A 19,435-nucleotide genomic window follows, 5' to 3' on the forward strand; every position below is an offset into this window, starting at 1 on the left:
AGCCAAACTGGCAGCAAATGTTAGATTTCTGCAGATACCCTACACTGCTCCCGGGCAGCGTGGCCTGCTCTGCCTCAGTCCCTGCAAAACAGAAGGAAGAAAGCACAGGGAACGTCTCGGGTTCTCCCCTTGTCCCCAGTGGCTTTCTCACAGCCATCACTGTGACAAATAGCGCAAATTTTGGTTTTGGGGGGGTGGAAGAACATGCTTCCCTGGAAAAGAAGAGCTGGGGCAGTTACATGGCCTTGTTTTGAATCAACTCCCCAATTAGAGTATGCTTGTACCCCTTGGCTGGAGAAGAATTTTGTTAGTCACACATAAATATTTCAAATTTCAAGATAAAAATAATAAATAGCCCCAGGCATTCTCATGCTCCTCTTGAAAAGGTTTTAAATGTCCATTACAAATTAAAGATCTCTTTATTTACATGTTGCCCTCAAAGAGAAATATATTTAGGCGGTGTACCAAGGATCAGGTAAAGGTGAATTTATTTTCTCCTTTTGTTTATATTATTGATCTCCGCGTAAGCAACTGACTTTGTCAGCCTTGATTTTATACTGCATTCAGAGCAAAAAAAGCAGAATGAGTGTCGGGAGTGGCTGTTGTGACGATGGCAGCCTCAAGCAAGGTTTGGCTTTTGGTGAGTTTGAGGGATTTGGCAACGCATTGGGAGTTGTGTGAAAAGCAATGATGGGTAATAGACTCTTCTGGTATTGCGGCCTTTGCTCATGCAGCAAAACCCCAATCACAATGTTTTCATGCTGTTCTTTAAGTTCAGCAAAGGCGTCAGTGGAAATGTGTCCCTCTTCTAAATCCCATGCATTTTAAATACCTCTTCCACAGTTAGCGAGAGTTTCATTTTCTAAGATTCAGAATTTCTTTTCCACATCAAACTGGAGGATCTATTTTTAGTTAAGGATCCTGTTCTTTGCAAGAAACAGTGGTCATGCCATTCTCAGGTTACAGGGACACCGTGAGTTGCCGAGTAGCAAGTGAGTTCACTTTCCAACCTCTTGTTATGTTTGGCCTTCCTTTCCGCAACAGGGAGCATGGGAGCTCTGTTATCTGTTTTGTCCAGGCCTGAGGACAATGTGAGGATCTCTGTCCTCCTTGGTCTTGGCACCACAGCCACTCAGCTCTGGCCCCACCAGTGGTCCAGGGGTGCTTGTGCTTACTGGGGTTATGTTTCAGGGGAAAAACCCTGAAAGCATCATATTGTCCATCCAAGGAACTCCAGTATGGATCTGGGCAGGGTTCGTTAGAGCCATAGCTTCAATCTGTCAATACCAAAATGTTCCAAAGGATGTATTTTGTACTCAAGGTGCCTGCATTTTTCCATGAAACTTTGTTTCATCAGAGAAAAAGAATAGTGAATAACAATTCTAGCATCCAGAGACTTTGACAGTCTCAGATCAATACTTTGTGCCAGAAATGTATTAGCAGCATTTGCCTTAACTATGTGAATGTTTGTTCTTGGTACAGGCAGTCTGGAATAGTGCTTTCCTAGACCCTGTGTGGCTGCAGTGGTTAGACCCGTGGCAGAGTAATTGTGGAACTAGCAAGTGCTTTGAATCCCTTTATAACATCAGAGACTATTCACCAGATAAATGGAAATTACTGTGAACTGACCGGGAAATAGGCATGCTTTTCTCTGAATGAATAACTTTCTTGTCTCTGAATGAACAATTTTCACTTTCAAAATTGCCTGAACAGGGGCTGTAATATTAGATGTTTCTAATTTACCTTTCCTGGCCAGATGAAGGAATGAGAAGCCTGCACCTTCCTCACAAAGTGCTTGAAATGGGGCAGCTCCAACACCAGCAAGGAAGCTACAGAATCCATACAGCGCCCACAGGCACGTTAAGCAGGGCAGTACAGCAGCTACTGCTGGACACATACTGCAAAGCCAATTTCTTCATTATTTCTTTTAATTTTCTTTCATTGGTTCAGTGGTTGCTTTCCACAGATTACCAAGATTTCTAGCAAGAACGTAACAGAACAAAGACTTTGCAATTCATTGTAGATCAATAGGTGCAAGGCTCATATATGAAAGCGTTAATCACACCAGAAATGGAAGAATTTTTCTGCTTCCATGAGAGGACAGAAATATTTAACTGAACTTTCGTAGATAACTTTCAGGGAATTTGGCGAGGCTGGGCAAAGTTTTCACTGAGGGAGCAAGTACTGAATCTGTAACTCTCATTAGCAGTGGTGTGGATGAGCCCTGGCCTGTCCGGATGGGAGGGATCTTGTCCTCTCTTTGGGAGTCAAAAAGCTGAGCCTCCCTTTAGAGACAAGCTTTTCAGCACATCTCTTGTTTTATAAACATGTTAATAAGATTTCACGTTCGTTTCAGTGTATGATGAGATTGAATGTCAATCTATAATGTTGCTGTAAAACGGGAGACCGTGCCCTGATTCACAGATAACCTTCAGAAGTAATTTCAAGACCAAATTCTTGAACAAAAATCTAAGGAAGGCCACAGTCAACCTAGAGAGAGGAAACACCAAGTTACCCACACAGAAGAAGCAATGACCACGTATTTACGTGCTGGTTACATTCCAGTACCTGTCCCTCTGCCAGATCCATGTCCCTCTCACCCATGTGGCATCACCTGATCGCTCAGTCTGTGGCTGCAGCCTCACCTGGAGATGTCCATTGTGACATCCCAGTGACTCTTCTGCCCTCAGATGGCCTCCCCTACCTTCTCCCTGCTTGTATTTTTAGACCTCTGTCAGTAACACTTTTGTTTGGTGATTTTACATGACCCCCAGGGCAAAGTGGCATGACTCCATTCATATAGATATGGCCAATAATGACGTCTGTAGGCATCATAATAATAATGGCAATAACGATCAGTACAATAGAAATTAAGTTTGTCTAAGGGATCTTGCTGCTTCTGCAGCCTAGTAAGAGGAATGATTTATTATCCATAAGAAAAGTCTGGCAATGCTAAATGTCCATCAAACCAGCTACGTGCCAGCTTTTTAATTGCAGAAATAGCAGGCTTAATGTATAATGGCCTTGATTTGGTTTTAGCCATCACAAATCGTAAAGGCTAGCCTTTGTTGAAAAATCAATTTTTGTCTTCTTATTTGCCAGTGCAATAAAATCTGTTTAAGTAATATTAGCTTGTTGTGTTTAATTGAGTTACACAGAACAAGGACAAAAAGATGTCTGGATTGAATCTGTTGTGTTAAAAACAGAAAGCCCTCGGCTGACTTAATGTATTCCTTTTAGTTAATATTTGGCCTCTATATAACAATCTCATTAGAATTTAGGACTTCAACATTTTTATTATTCCATAGTTATCCCAGCAGAGTGCTAGACATTTTGCAGATGGCATAAAGATGATGTTCCAGTCGTGGAGTGCTTAGCATCTAAATAGGCAATAGCCCAATTAAAACTGGGGAGTCAAAGTGACTGAATCTCGGAGATTACCATATGTCGGGGATTTATATGGAAAGATAGTCACATGTTTGTGTATCTGCACACAGATACACAAACCTGCATGCAAGCACACATCTGCAGTCTGTTCTGGTGTCCCAAATGTCCTCTGGGAAGACATGTGTTTTCAATTAACTTATCGGGGATAGGGCTGGAGCATCAAGGTGCCTGGGATCACCAAATGGTCACAGTGACAAGCACCACTGGAGATGGACCGGGCGGCAGGGTGTCCTGCTAGTGTGTCACCTAAGTGCAACAGTGAGGGCAGGCATGGAGTCAAAGCAAACCCACATACCTCGGGAGGCGCGGAGGCAGCAGTGGTTGCGTTTACGCAGCTCTGTGTGCGCTGTAGAAGAGAGCGCGGTGATTACGGTTTCTCTTCTGCAGGCAGGGATATTCCCACTGTTCATGTTTATTTGCACCCAACGGGTGTGATGAATATTTCACATCCCACACGAGTTCGTCCCCGCCTGCCCTTGGCAGTGTCTCCTGCGGTGCCGCACGTGTCTGTGGGCTGCTGCAGAAGTGAGCGGCAGGACGTGTCCTGGGCAACACCCCTGGGCTGATGGCTGCCTCCCAGGCAAGCAGCCTGCACAGCTATTCTTATTATCTCACTCTGATTTGATCTGTGGGGAAAAAATAAGCTACATTTCTTCCTTAGTACACTGAGAAAAGACACCTTGGTATATACAGTGTAGAGAATTCTGTTTGCAGACACATAAAAAGGAGCATGTTGTGCAATTGTATGTATTGAATTATTGTATACATTGAAGCTACTGCTAAAATAAGAAGGCAGGCTGGAGTAAAACTGAAATTGTATACATTTATCATGAATGTGAACATCAACATCTTGTCCATTAAGCTAACAGGAGACAATCACTAAGTGTTGTAAAGGAAAGCTGATAGCTTTATAGACAAATATATGCATGCATATATATATATATGTATATATAGTAGTAGAATGAATAGTCCCAGAAATCTTCAAAGTGACATGAGCAAAACTTAGTCCTTAATGAAGTATTTCTTACCTTTGAGCTAGAGATGAGTAGATGTTAGAAAGCAAACTGCAGGGCCCCCCTCTGCTCTGCAATGGGCCTCCTGTGCCAGTCAAAGCAAGGGGCTCAGTGCGGGGCTCAGTCCAGCAGCCATGGGTGCAGTGTAGGTGTCAGTCAGGTGAAGGGGGTCTGGTCTCTTGCGGAGTACCCATGTTTGGTCTACAGTCAATGGACAGACCCAGAGGGATGCTTCCCCTCAGGGGACGTATGGGGGGTGCCTGCCCACGGATCGTTTGAGAAGCCCTGGCACAGCTGGTGTGCTGGATGGGGAGCACTGGGGTTCACCACCACTTACAAAGAGGAGCCTGAACTTGACCTTTTTCTGAGGCTGCGCTTGAGATGCCTTTATACATCTGCAGTTTGGTGCCCCAGATGCTTGGCTGCACGCTGCAGGAGGCCCCTCTTGGACCCGTGACTCTTCCCTTCTGTGCAGGGACTCAGCTTCCCCAAGAGCAGAGCAAAGTAGTATTTCCCTCAATCTGGAGCACTGCATCACCTGGCACATGGGACATCCTTTTCGTAGCCATCACAGTCACTTCCCTCAGGCCGAGCCTTAGCTGGGGAATTGGCCTGACCACAAGACTGTTAAGTAAGTAGTGAACCCTGCAGCAGCTGAAGATGACTGTATTTCTGGACATGGGTTTTGGAGCTCCTTGAAAAAGCCTGTGTAATATTGAGCTGCCTACTTAAAGCTGCACCGCATTGAACTCCAGGCAGGAGATAAGCACCAAGGCAGGACTTCAGGCAGGAGGCAAAGCCCCCCAGTGCCATGGAGAGGCTCTGAGCGTGTTGCAGCAATGACAACCCACAGATAACTTGCAGGCTAGGGAAAGAAGTGCTTCATAGGTGTAAATGCCTGCAAAGTTATTCTGTCCTGGAAAATAGGAGGAAAATGTTCAGGAGGGACTGGATGTTGTCCATAGCTCTCTGCGTTTCTGATGGGGTCCGTGTCGCAAAAGAAAAAGGTTTTAGGGTTTCTTTCCTCTCTGACTGTAAAGAAGCAGAGATCACCTCTAGATTTGGCACAAGCTTCCAGATATTTGTCCTGACATTTTTGCTTTCACCTTTTCCTAGTTGGCATTTTTAAAAACAAACATGTTGCAAAGGAGCGTAACATACTCAAAGCTAAACACATTACGTGAATTCATTTAAACATAGACACGGAACAGTTGAATATACACCATATATTTGTGTGGGTGCCATGCATATGATTATAGCATTTGAACTTCTTTCTCATAGTCTTGGAATATCTTCTGTTGCTTGTAAAACAGCATTGCACCTATCTGTAGTTAAAAGTAAGTACTGGAAGTTACTGAGTTTTAGGAGCATTAAAAAAAATGTTCTGTCTTCTCTCCCCTGCCCCAAAGGCATTTTTTAAATGTCATTGGCAGAAAGACTTCAGAAGGTTATTTACTGTGTTCCCTCACCACTGTCTATTCCTAAGCTAGAAAGTTCTGCTGATATAACTCTCTGTCTCTCCAAAATTACTGCTGCAGTCCCAGGGGGTGAAAGCGTAAATATTGTAAGTCTTCTTGTGTAGATCCATCAGCAGATGCATTTTGAGCTGATGCACAAGAGGGATTTTGCAGCAATATAGTGGAACTTTCCCTGTTGATGAAAATTCCTGGCAGGTGAGAGGTTGCTCCAGTGCAAAACGAGGCTTGAAAATACAGATAGACTATGAGTACAATTCCCGCCTTTAAGTCTTTCAAGACTGTTTGCCACATCTGCAAAAATGTCTCGTATAGATAGAAAAGGAGCATTCTCTTTATTAGTGAATATCTGAGTTGGTCTTCATTTGCAGGTGCAATCTCGTACCCCCGTTGCATTCTGTGTGGTTTGCATTTACAGAGTTTAGCAGCTAGGTAGCCACGTATTTGATTTGTGGACTGCAAGCTGCCTACATTTTTGAGCATATAAAGACCAACATGCTCACATTCCCACCGATTCATTTCTGACAGGTGATGGATGCGGCAAAGCCAGGCTGGAACCATCTCTGCCTGGAGCTGTCTCTCAGTACAATCCTGACTTGCCTCTGTGCAAAGCAAAGCCCAAGACTTCATCCCTTCACCCCCACCATCCCATAACCGGCTGATACCTAGCTCAGAGAGGGTATTTGGACCTGGCAGTTGTGTGGAGTGATTTGGATCATGAAATGAGCTGGGCCCGTTCGGATACAATGTGTTGTAATGCAACTAGATTTTAATGAATAAACGCAAATGCAGAATAAAAGGTCATGCCTACAGAACTGTGGTCTGGGTCTCAGCTGGAAAAGAGTAACTCTAGCAGTAATTTCATGGAACGTCATGGAATTTTCACAGAATTTTTCAGAGTTGGAAGGGACCTCTAGAGATCATCTAGTCCAACTCCCCTGCTAAAGCAGGATTGCCTAGAGCACAGTACTCAGGACTGCATCCAGGTGGGTCGTGAAAGTCTCCAGAGAAGGGGACCCCACAACCTCCCTGGGCAGCCTGTTCCAGTGCTCTGTCACCCTCACCGTAAAGAAGTTTTTTCTCATATTTGATCAGAGTTAGTTTAGTTAGAGTTTCTGGTGTCAGAGCAAATCTGTGTGAGCTCCTACTGGGAACAGGTGTTATGAAAAACTGTCAAGATCTTTGGGTGAATAAGCAGAGACATAGCAAGTAGAAGTAAGAGGGTGGTAACACCTGCACATTCAGCACTGACAAGACTGGTATTAGACTATGACATTTAGCGTTGGTGCCCACAGGTCTTCAGGAAACAATGAAAAAATGGGGAGGAAACAGAGAAGAGCAATAGGCAACTGTGAGGGCTGGAAAAATCCTTTGCTGTGAGACACTGCAGAGCACAATTGATTTTCTTTGTAAAAAACGACAAAGTGGCCTGAGTCCAGGGCAGAAGAATCACCATAAGAAGGTGCTGCTGTGTACCAGAAGGCTCTTTTCTCCAGCGTGGGAAGGTTTATCAGAAACCACTGGCTGGAAGCAGAAGCTTTGCACCTTCAACACATGAAGGAAGCACAGGCTTTTAGCAGTAGAGACAATCAGTTATTAGAACAAACCACTGTGAGAAGAGGAAGCAGCTCCACATCTTCCTGTCTGCAGTTCACCGCCGGATGCCTTTGTAGAGGGGGTGCTTTCATCAAGTACAGTTACAGAACAGTAACTGCTTAAAATATAATGTCCTGTAATAAAAAAACAAACGGGGTTTGATTGAATCATCCCTTTGTCTTTAAATTCTACAAAGATCTGATGGCAACAAGAATATCTGGATGTACAACATCTGATGATGGAGTAGGTGTTAGAGCGGAGACACCTAGTTTAAGGTCAGAAGCCTTTTTCAGATAAATATTAAGATGCGATCTCCGTGCAGAACAGCTTTTCATCACACTAATGCAGGGCTTCTTGCACCTTCCTCTGAAGTTTCTGGCAGTAATCACTCCTAGATGCAGGATCTGGATTAGATGGACTCAAAGACCCCTAAGATCTAATTCAAATGCTGCTTCCTACAATCACTTCTCACAGAAGGTGATGGGGTTTTTAATATCATGATTTGAGAACTGTTTATTATGATTTCTTTTTAAAGCCAACTCTAACTACACAGTCGCTGGAGACAGAGAAATTAGTAAAAATCATGCATTTTAAAAATTATTTCAAAAAATCATCTGAGTTAGGTTTTCTTTGCATAAAAACATCCCAAGCCCCACAACTGGTAGATTGGACTCTCATCGATATGAGTATGTGCTATTCCTCTCAGCAGAGCTCTGGGAGTCTTCCCAATAGGAGAAACCTTGGTCCATGCGAAGCCGCTGGAATTTTTTGCTACTGACATTGCTGTCGCAGGATGCCAGCGCTCGTGCCTTGCTCTGCTTGGCCTCAAAATACGGCAGCTTGAAGTTGTCTTTGGCTTTGGGCCAGAATAACTCAGAAGTGGAAGAGAGGAGATTCCCTGTTTGTTGGGAGAAGAAGGCAACATTTCTCTGTGAAGGTGATTTAAGAAAATGACCATCTGCTTCCAGCTACTCAGGGGTTTGGAATTTAGAAATAGCCCTGCAGGGGTTGTATTCCTGGGTAGAGGCAGGTGAGGAGTTCAGTGAAAAAATGCATTTGTTTTAGTTCCTTGTGATCTTGGTGTGTAAATGATGTTTCATATGAGGAAACATGAATTCCATGTCAGCAAGAGCTAGTTAATTTGGAATTCGCTGCAAATGCTTACTTTGTGCTGTTCCAGACATCAAGAACTAGAAAGCATAGTAATAAACTATTGTTCTCTGGTGCATTTTAATACATGGCCTTAAAAGCTACTGACATAAAAATAAATGTAAGGCTACACTAGCAGAAATAACAAAAGTCTGAAGGAATTCTGTTTAGATCCTCACATTCTTTTCATATGAGAACTGAATTAAAAATGGAGTCGGCTGGCTGGGCTCTCTCACTTGAGAAACAGAGAGCGTGTAGTCCGTGCTAATTTGTTAAATTCTAGAGTAAACATTCTATTCTTCCAGATACACAATAGTGTAATTGCAGAATTGAAAAACTATATTAAAAAAATGTTTGCTTCCATATAAGTTGCCTGAGGATCATTAAAACCTCATGGTACTGAGTAATACACAAAACGTGAAATTTACTGTAAATCCGAGGGAAATTGCCATTCTGGGGACATCAGGCATGACCTTCAGCTCGAGCTGAATTATCTAGCTGAAACTCATGACTGACTGTTCATATCTTCAGAAATCCCCAAATCACTATACTGCCTTTTCTGAATAATTTCTTTTTAAATTTAGGTAAGAAAAGAAATAACAGACCCAACCTGGAAAATAATACATTACATGTGTATGTCTAAAGACCAATGTGGAGAACCATGTTATTAACAACAGAGCCGCATCAGAGAAAAATTGTAATGCACCTCTAACAAGGAAGATGAAATGCAATAGTGAATGTATTTGCTTTTCTTATTTCCTTGGGCTGCTGTGGCTTTTAGTCTGACAAGGTTAAGGGTTCAGGGGCTTGTGACAGGACTCTCCTCCCAGCTGGCAGCAGAGTGTGGAGGTTGTCACGTGTACTCCACAAATGCATTTGTCCCAGGGAAGCCCTCCCTCCGCTAGGGAGGTTGTCTCTCCCCAGATTTGCCGCTTTCTCCCTGGTTTAGTTTTAACCCTGATCTGATTCACTGCCCAAACGCTTGTGTGACTGTAAGGAAAGAAACAGGGACAAAACAAGTGACCATGAGAGGGGAAGATGAAATCCCCGCCTTTGACAGCCGCACTCACCTTTATTGGTTTCAAGCGCTCACAGAAACACGATTTGGCTAGTGCTTTCAATAAGCAAAATTTGGAAAGAGAATTTAGGACTATTTGAGACTGTTTCCAAATTACGCTGCTTGCAGACATTGAAAAATTAACAATACCTTTAGCAATGCCGTGCAGGCTTTGAGGCCCAGTTGTCTGCAGTTCTCACAGTATACTCGACTTCTCTCCTGTAGGTATCAAAATTCTGAGGAAGTCCACCTGCGTGTTCTGTCACACAAGATATAATTAACAGTGTTTGAAAAGAGTATGTGCAGAGAAATAGGTTGTGGTAATTGCATAGGCAGCAATGGTCATCTCTTCTCCCCATCTCGCTCTTCCATCTTTGTAATGAATGATAATTCGTGGCACACCACCGCCACTCCATCATCTTCTGAGCCTCCTATTCAAAATGCATTACTGGAATAGCTTTGTTCTACCCTACCCCAGCACTGCCTTAGACAAAACCCTGGCCCTCGCTGAATGCCACCAACCAGGCGTCTCCTCACATCATCCTTTCGAGGTGCTTAATGTTGGTGTCACAATCGCCTCTTGCTGTTGACCGCAGAGAATGCCAGGAGGCAGCAGTTGCCGACAGCCTGACTTGTTCGTCACCCTCTAGAGCTGAGACATCACAGAAGTTGTGGTGTCTCGGTTATGCACCAGGTCATCTGAATCTGACCTTCACGTCTCTCCTTATCTCCTCATTCCTGCAGTCTCCTGTTCCCTGTCTCCCTTCTCCGATGCATAGCCCTTTGTCCTCTGAAACTCCATCTTCGGAACAATTTTTCCTTCCTCCTCTGTTTCATCTCTTCTTTGAATCCATGCTTTGGTTTCTTTTCCAGGTGAAGCAGTTTTTCAGCTTGTGGTATGCTCCCCTTCAGCCTTCTCTTCCCATTATCTCTCTCCATATCCCTATGGCGTTTTCTTCATTCTTCTTTGTCCTCACTTCTGACCATTGTCTCCTTCAGCTTTCTTCTAGTTTCCTGTGTTTAATGCCATAACCACTGATACTGTCCCATCAACCTGTTCCCAGAGCTGACAGTCTTCTTGCAAACCAATTTGTGTCCCTTGAGGTTCCCTGTACTGTCTTTTCCTGCTCTTGCCCTCAGACTGTTCTCTATTCAGCTTTATTTAAATATCTGTTTGACGTACTTCACATGCTATGCCTCTCTGCAAGCATTTTCAGTGTTTCATAAAAGATGAATAATACAAAGTTCATTTAAGGATTCTCCTGCTCACTGACACACATAGTACAGTGTTACTACCTTTATCTCCCAGAGCTTTCCCAAGACTTTGGCTCTGTCTTCCCCTCTCATGTCTTCCTCCATGGATCTCCATCTTCACACTTGCCAAACCTTTGCAGACCAGCACTGTAAAGATCCAGGGAAAGCTCTATATCTCTCCTAGAAAGGGTAGCCAGCCTCCATAAAGTAAGGAAACATCAGATACTAAAGGTTAAGAATCCAAAGCTACTTATATATGTTAGAATATATGTCTAGAATCCAAATGAAATTATATATAGTGTTATGCACTGATTCATAAAGACTATTATGGAGTTATAGAAAATAATGCAGTCCATTTGGGGACCCTAGTAAATTTAAAAAAAAAAAAAAAGGCTAATTAAACTCTGTCTCTCCCAGTTTGGTTCAGATAGATGTAAAATATTGGAATTGCCTGCACAGTAAATAGGAATTATATTATGCCCATCATGGAGGAAAGCATTGATTCTGTCAGTGCAGGAAAGATTACTGCCCATGATGCCTCTTTACCATTAGAATACATTTTTTATAGACTAAGCAATTCCCCTGGGACATTTAAGAAAATATAGTTGTCCTCCTTGGGCTTTAATTACCCAGGAACTTTACCCTGTGAGGTGCTAACGACATCGTGTTTCCACTGAAGTCAATAAACGTTGGAGGACTCAATACCTTGTAAATCATATCCAGTTAAGTCTCTTGTTGTGTGCTACTATTCTGATGTTTTAAAATCTAAGTTTAATAGCCTTTTTTCTTCTTATCCCTGTTGCTAATCCTATATGTAACAAGGAATGCCCCTCTTTGTGGGACTTACCTGTATTTTCTGCTTCCAGTAAGGAAACAAAGATACAACTTTTATGTAGGGTGTTTTTTAATTAATGGCATAGGTTTTCCCGGGCCCTGTGGGTCTCTCTTATCCACAGACCTCTCCTTCCTGCCTTGAAGGGCAATGTGGACCAGGTCTGCTGGCCAAGGCTCCATGCAAAGCAGTTTGGCAGTGGAACGCTCACATTTTAGGTGTGGACCATCAGCAAGACGTGTAGCAATGTATCACTGACAATGCACAGACAAGCAGTATTTCATGATAGGAACATAAGGCTACCAAAGTTCATCCTGGGTCATCAAATCCAGTCCCTTCCTCTTTCAAGCAACCAAATCCTATAAGCTCTTCCATAAAGTTACCAAATTTCAGTTTAAAAGTCATTATCTTTTCCTCTGTACCTAGCAGAGAACTGTTTTAGAACCTCTTGTGACTGACTTAGGTATGTCCAAGTTCACACCCCTTTATTCTTATGTAAATATATTTTTTGACCTTGAACTACTTCTCCCTCTCCAAGTGTTCTCCTCCCTGATGTATTCATAGAAAGCTATCCTTTTTCAACTTTACTTTTATTTTCCTCTCCAGTGCTATATGCTATATCTTGTCTGCGTCAGAACTGATATCCCCAAAACATGGGTGACCAGAACTGTGTGTAGTTCCAGGTGAGATCTCCATAAAGCATTTAAATTCCCTTCTACTCTTTTTCCTACAGCCTAAGGTTGTATGTGCTTTATTCAGAGCTGTACCATAGGCATAGTTCTTAGTCATATGATTGAATAAGCAACACTCTTTTATTTGCTGTTATTTCCAGCTGATGAGTCTCCATCTTCTACTTGAAATTCCTGTTATTTGTCCCTATGATTGTGACCCTGGACTTCCCAGTATTTTATGTTTCTTTTCATGACCACTACTATATCCCTAAATATCATCCAGCTTGACAAGAATGGTGTTTTGACTCTCCCATTGACAGACATTGCATCCCAGCATCTCATTAGCACTCCTCTAATTTTTGACCAGCGTCATTAGTGAACATAATTATTTATTATTGAACCCCATACACCAGTACAGGTTGTGGGCTGACCTGCTGGAGAGCAGCTCAGCTGAAAGAGATCTGGGAGTTCTGGTGGACAACAGGATGAGCATGAGCCAGCAATGTGCCTTTGTGGCCAAAAAAGCCAATGGCATCCTGGGGTGCATCAAGAAGAGTGTGGCCAGCAGGTCGAGGGAGGTCATCCTCCCCCTCTACTCTGCCTTGGTGAGGCCGCACCTGGAGTACTGTGTCCAGTTCTGGGCTCCCCGGTTCAAGAAGGACAGGGAACTGCTGGAGAGGGTACAGCAAAGGGCTTCCGAGATGATTAGGGGACTGGAACACCTCTCTTATGAAGAAAGACTGAGGGATTTGGGTCTCTTCAGTCTGGAAAAAAGACGACTGCAGGGGGATCTTATCAACACTTATAAATACTTAAAGGGTGGGTGTCAGGAGGATGGCGCCAGGCTCTTTTCAGTGGTGCCCAGTAACAGGACAAGAGGTAACGGGCACAAACTTGAGCATAGGAAGTTCCACCTAAACATGAGGAGGAACTTCTTTACCCTGAGGGTGGCAGAGCACTGGCACAGGCTGCCCAGAGAGGTGGTGGAGTCTCCAACTCTGGAGACATTCAAAACCCGCCTGGCCGCGTTCCTGTGCAACCTGCGCTGTGTGACCCTGCTCTGGCAGGGGGGTTGGACTAGATGATCTCCAGAGGTCCCTTCCAACCCTATGATTCTATGATTCTATAATTTGCCCCAAGGACTGATCTTTGAACAGCTCCATTAATGGTCTCTGCTCAGCCCAGTAGCTCCATTTATGGCAACTCCTTGCCATCTCCCCCCAAACAGCTCCTCTATGCTTAACGCTTCTTCAGTGATTCCCCATCTTTCCCAGCCTAACGACCAATCTTGTGGTTGGCACCATATCTGAAGTCACTTGATCCCCAGTAGGTGAGAGTTACATAGGGCCCTCATCTAAAAATATCAACTCTTTTGGTGTACAGAAGCAGCAGCCTGCACTGTCATGGATCTATATGCCTTTGGTGCTTTGTTGTGCTTGACAATTTTCTTTTTTTAATGTATTGTTCCTTTCAGTATGCGAATCAAGTGCCACATGCCACTGAAATCAGGCAGTTGACTCTAGCATTTTAAAATAAAGAAAGAGTTGATAATTTAAAACTTTGGTCTGAACCTGCTGTTTAAAGTGCCAGTTCTCCTAGAATTTGGGTATAGGTGTTGTCCTCTCCCATGACATGCCTGCTTTGCTGAGCTTTTTGCTCCTGTATCGGTTATGCTTATTTCCATTTCTATATCTTAATCCCATAGGCATTGGTGCCTTCAACTGTATGTTCAAACTTGTCCGTGTAGGAACCTACCTCCAACCTGGAGAATGCTCCCACCAGAGAGACCCCTCTTTCTTCATCCTCAAAAGCACAAAAAGCATTTTTGTGCTTTTGACCGAGGAACTGCTCTTTAAAATAGTTTCGGTTTTCCTTTTGTTTTCTCGGTTTGGGTCTTTTCTCACCTTAATGCTGCACACCTTGACCTGCAAGATGTGGCTTAATTTAAACTGAATGAGTTCGGGTTCACTTTCTCCGAGAGGACCTAAGCTGACCAAAGGGACCGGTGGGGACCGGTGCGGGGCGAGTGGGGGTGTGGCTTAATTTAAACTGAATGAGTTCGGGTTCCCTTTCTCCGGGAGGACCGAAGCTGACCAAAGGGGCCGGTGAGGATCGGTTGGGGAGCGGTGGGGGCGAGCAGCCGCGCCGGCAGCGAGCCGGGAGACGTTCGGGTTAAAGGCACGGCTGAGGGTTGCGGAGGACGGGGACTGCAGCGATCAGTGGCTGTGAATGCGGCATGAAGATGAGAATCAGCCAGAGCCGCCTCCCGGGGGGAGCCCGGGCGCGCTGCCGGATTTCAGCGCGTTTGCGGCTTTGGCGGAGAAGTTTCAAAACCGTTCCCGGCCGTTGCTCGCCCCGACACGTTCCCGCCACGGCGCTGCTGGACCTGCCCTGCTCTGGGCAAGCCAGCGGACCCCCTTTTCTCGGGAGACGCCTGAGCAAACCTCTTGGATATTAAGAAAAATTCCTGCACTGAAAGAGTCGTCAAGCACTGGAACGGGCTGCCCAGGGAAGCGGTTGAGTCACCACCCCTGGAGGTATTTAAAAGACGGGTAGATGTGGCGCTGCGGGACTCGGCTTAGTGGTGGACTTGGCAGCGGTAGGGTGACGTTTGGACTCGGTGACCGTAAGGGTCTGTTCCAGCCTGGCCGGTTCCGTAACTCCGTTATGATGCTGTGATTCTAAACCGGGGCGCGGCGGCAGGAACGGCAGCGGGCAGCCCTCCGCCACGCCGGTGACTGCTCTGCCGCCCCGCACCCGCTGATCTTCCCCAGCCGCCGGCAGCCACCAACAGCCACCCTCCCCTTCCTTCTCCTGCCCCTGCCCCTTCCCTGCTCCCGGTTCCGCGACCCCCGGCCCCGCCGCTGCGGCCATCCCCCGGCGGCATCAGGCCGGCCACGGTGTGCGGGGCCGCGACATCCCCTTTTTGATAGTGGCATCGCCCCCGGGGCTCATCGTCTGGCTCCGGGCGAGGCGGGTGGCAGTGCGGCCGGCTGGCGGCAGTCCTGCCAGGATGGGCAAATTCTGCTCCAAGATGTTTTGCTGCGTTCGGTGCGAGGACGAGACGGTACTTTTAAATTTATCCTTAAGGGAAAGGGCAGGAAGGCGGCCGTTGCCGTGATTAAGCCTGTGCCGCTGCTTCCAGCTGGAGTCAGTGGTGTGTGCGCATCCCGGGGTGGCCGAGTGGGGAGCGATGTTCAGCTTATTTACGGTGTGCAGAGCTCTGGTTCACCAGGGACAAGTCTGAACTGTCGCTTTCACACGCACTGCGGTGCCTTACATAATTTTATCCTGCAGCCTAAACGTAAGGGTTGGATTTTCGTGACACAAGGAGGGACCACCGGCATCTTCTGTAGTAACAGCTGGCTTGATTTGTTGCTATGCTTTTCATACATTTTTAATAACCCTGTGGAGTACAAGTTAGAAAGGGAACTTGCACAGAGTTTTAAAGTTTGAAGAGAGATTTTTTTCAGCTTCTAGCTGTCCTGAGGTTTTACCTCTCTAATGATCCTCCTTTCTGATGGGGACTGATCCTCCATCCTAGAAAGGAAACAAGGCAAAACTACATGTTTTCTTATGTCAGGGTGAATCTAAACCAATCGAACTTCCAGGCACCAATATGGGTCGTGTAATATATGTCAGTGCGGAGGTAAGTACATAGCTACAGGTAGCAGGAGATCGGCGTGTGTGAGAGAAGTTGTGGGACGTTTCTAACACATAGCTTTTCATGTTATTCTTCTGGATATATGCCTGGATTTTAAGTATTAAGGAAGGAGAGAATGAATTAATGCATTTAATTTGCTTAATAGAAAATATCTTCGCAGAAACACATGCTTGTGCAGTATATTTTGCTAGAGTTTGTCTTTTAAAACTATTCATGTACTTGGTCTAATGAAAAGCTGATAGTGTCTTCCATTAACCTAATAATCTATTCAAATATAGCTTGAGATACGCTACTAACCAGGTTAAGAAAAAATGTATGGCTTAATATAAAACTTGTTAAAGTACAGTCACTGGGGGATATCTAGGTGGTTGTAAACTTTAACCTAAAGAGTATTATGAGGGAGGATTACCTGATAACTGGCATGATTGAAACAGGAGTGTTAGAACACCTCTTTTTTGAAGGAAGACTGTAGATCATTTTGAACATCATCTGCAGTGGGATTCGGTTATTGCTTCTGCAAGTATCGACTGAAATATTTATTGGTACAAGAGATTTCCCAATGTATATGCTTCTCTTTCCAATTATAATATAAGTCCTTGCCCCAGGGAACTGAAAAAAGCACAACAGTGACTAAGCACCATTTGCAGGTCAGTCTTTTTCTTTTTTTTTCCCCTCAATATTGTGAAAGCATTGGATACAGAAAAGCTATTCTGAAGGAGCAGTTTTAATGACAAGAGCCACAGAGCATCTGTGTGCAGTGCATATTTTTAGAAGGTATCGTAGAGAACTGGGAGGTGTTTGTGGAGATACAGTACATATATTTGGACCTCAGAATATACGCAAGCATGTAAGCTGGCAGGGAGGAGAGACGTTTTGATTTAGGGAGGTAATTCCAGCTCCCATGTTTACTCCCTAGCTGCAGTTGACTTCCTATGTGGGTCTGGGCAATTTTCTGATGTTCCTTGCCTGATCTGACCCATTTTTTGCAGTGGATCTACTATTGCTTACCTATTGTTAATAAGTACATGGAGGTTTAATTAATTAGCATTTCTAATGAGTTAGTATCTCTCAGGTAGTCTGCAGTTCTCAGAGGAGAGATACACTAAGGCAAACCTTAACTCTGACTCCCCATCCCACAATTATTCCTGGTCTAAAGTAAAATCTTGACCAGTCTCCCTGACAGCGTATCCTCGAGGATGCCTAGCTCTTAGCTGAAGCTCCAGGAAACTAAAGCAGAGACTTTCCTCTCGCCCAAGCCCTCATGACTACTTCCCTTCTTAATCTGTTTGAACAACACCAGTGTCTTGACCATCCTCAGGCCTGCATCATGGCATCTTTTACCAAGTTATTTGTCCAGGTCCTCACATGCAGTTATTTCGAAGTCCTGCAGATTTCTTTTTCTGAACTACACTGCTAAGTTTTGGCCACTGTTACATTTAATTGGACAACATAGGAAGTTCTGATCAAATATGAGAAAGAAAAATTCCTCCTTCCTTCCCACCTCTCTGCCTACCTGCCTGGCTATCTGCCAGTTTTTCTGGAGCTGCTCAGATACTGCACCAATATAAGTCATACCTCAGTCTGTCCTCAGGGAGTTTTGACTTGAATGGAGAATACGTAAGTGCAATTTTCAGTGTCTTTTTTGCTTGATGAAATGCAGTCCATCACCGAGCCTTTCGTGGCAGAAATACTGGGAGGTCTGTACCTTAGAAAGCTGATGATAGGAAAAAGAGTTGCTACTGTGTCTTCTATTCAACAGCGCAGTAGTTTAAGCATAGAACAAACGTGTTGTTCTATTTTTCTTTCTGTCTGAGGAGACAGGACATATTCCAGACAGAAGACTTAATCATTGTGTTGTAGAGTACAGGTATGAGGAAGAAGGCTTCCTTCATCTCCATCATGAGCGTAATTTTATTTTATGAAAATTACTTCAGTATCAGAGTCATTTCCTGGGATGCAGCCAATGGAAAACCTTTCTCATCAGTTTTCCAAGCAATAATGAAATCCGTCATTCACTAAAAGTACCTGAAAAATAAATGCAACATTTTAATTTGTACAAAAGCCACTGTTTTGGTTTCACATTTTGACCAAAAAAAAGAAAAATTAATCCCAGATCACATCAAAGCAATTTTTTTCTCCCTTGCCATTGAACTGTCACCCTGAAATGCCAGATATTTTCACAATCTCCTTACAGCATCTATGACCTTTTCACCCACGGGAAACAGCTGTGTCATTAGTATGGACATTGAGCCTTTGGCCCTTAGTGCTCACCCTCAGTGGCTGTACTCACACCCGTGCCCGGTGAAGGGAGCCTACAAAGCTCCTTTGATATGCTGAACCTGTTCGACACAAAACTCTCGGGAGGGCAACAAAGGTTCCTGCTTACTCCGCCTTCCCTTTCAAACTTTGTTGAGATAAATACGAATGAAGATTGATTAATTCAATGGGATATCCCATTAATTTGGCTTCTTACACATTTGTTTTGGTAGATTTTTCCTCGCATGCTTGTAAGTTTTCTAGTTGCTTTGGTGTTTTGACATTGGACATATATGAACTGCAGCATTGGACCTGATAGCTTTACATTCTCATGTCAGATCCAGTTTTGCTCTACTGTCATGTTTGGTTTCCTAAGCACTGGCATTCCCAATTTCCTGGCTGCACTGACACTGAAGTGCTGGTTATCTCCAGAGCCACATTGATGATAACGAGGACAGGCTTTTTCATTTGGTATTAGCATTGTGTTTACACTGTTTGCAAGAACATGTGCAGACCAAATCTGTCATGTTACACTGACAAAGCAGGTTACAGGAACAGAAAATATCAGGGGTTTGTAAGTTCACTGAGCATCCAGGAGACCATGAGGATGATCCGAAGGTTAGCCAAAACTACCCCTTGCCTGTCTTGCAGAAGAGGAAGATAAGGACTCGTGTTATTGCTTTCTAAAAGAACCCCCAGAGAATGAGGGGCTATTTGAGGCCTGGTCACTGAGGGCAACCCTTGCACATCTGACCTCCCAGGAAACATAAACGTGAGGTCCCAAAGAGCAGTCAGAAAGCTCTAACCAAAATAAAATACAATGCAAGAAGTACTGGTAGGGTAGGGACACGACAGTGAAGGCATCTCAGTTGTGCCAACACCAGTGGCTCAAGATAGCCCCAGAGGCTGCTCTGGAGACCACAGGCCCAGCGTGGTGTGAGGCAGCCAGGAGGTCCACTGTTCTGGTAGGGTGGTGTCCATGCTGGCGCCTGAGTTATGGGATAGCATTTTTAAGCTGGTA

At 44.4% G+C, this 19,435-nt stretch overlaps 1 protein-coding gene across 9 annotated transcripts in view; it reads left to right on the forward strand.

Moving 5' to 3' along the window:
- MTUS2 (microtubule associated scaffold protein 2) overlaps nucleotides 1–19,435 on the forward strand; it is a 322,372-nt gene that overhangs the window by 266,127 nt on the left and 36,810 nt on the right. The window lies entirely within an intron of this gene.

Source organism: Chroicocephalus ridibundus, chromosome 1 (genome assembly GCF_963924245.1).
Source record: "Chroicocephalus ridibundus chromosome 1, bChrRid1.1, whole genome shotgun sequence".
Taxonomy (NCBI): Eukaryota; Metazoa; Chordata; class Aves; order Charadriiformes; family Laridae; genus Chroicocephalus; species Chroicocephalus ridibundus.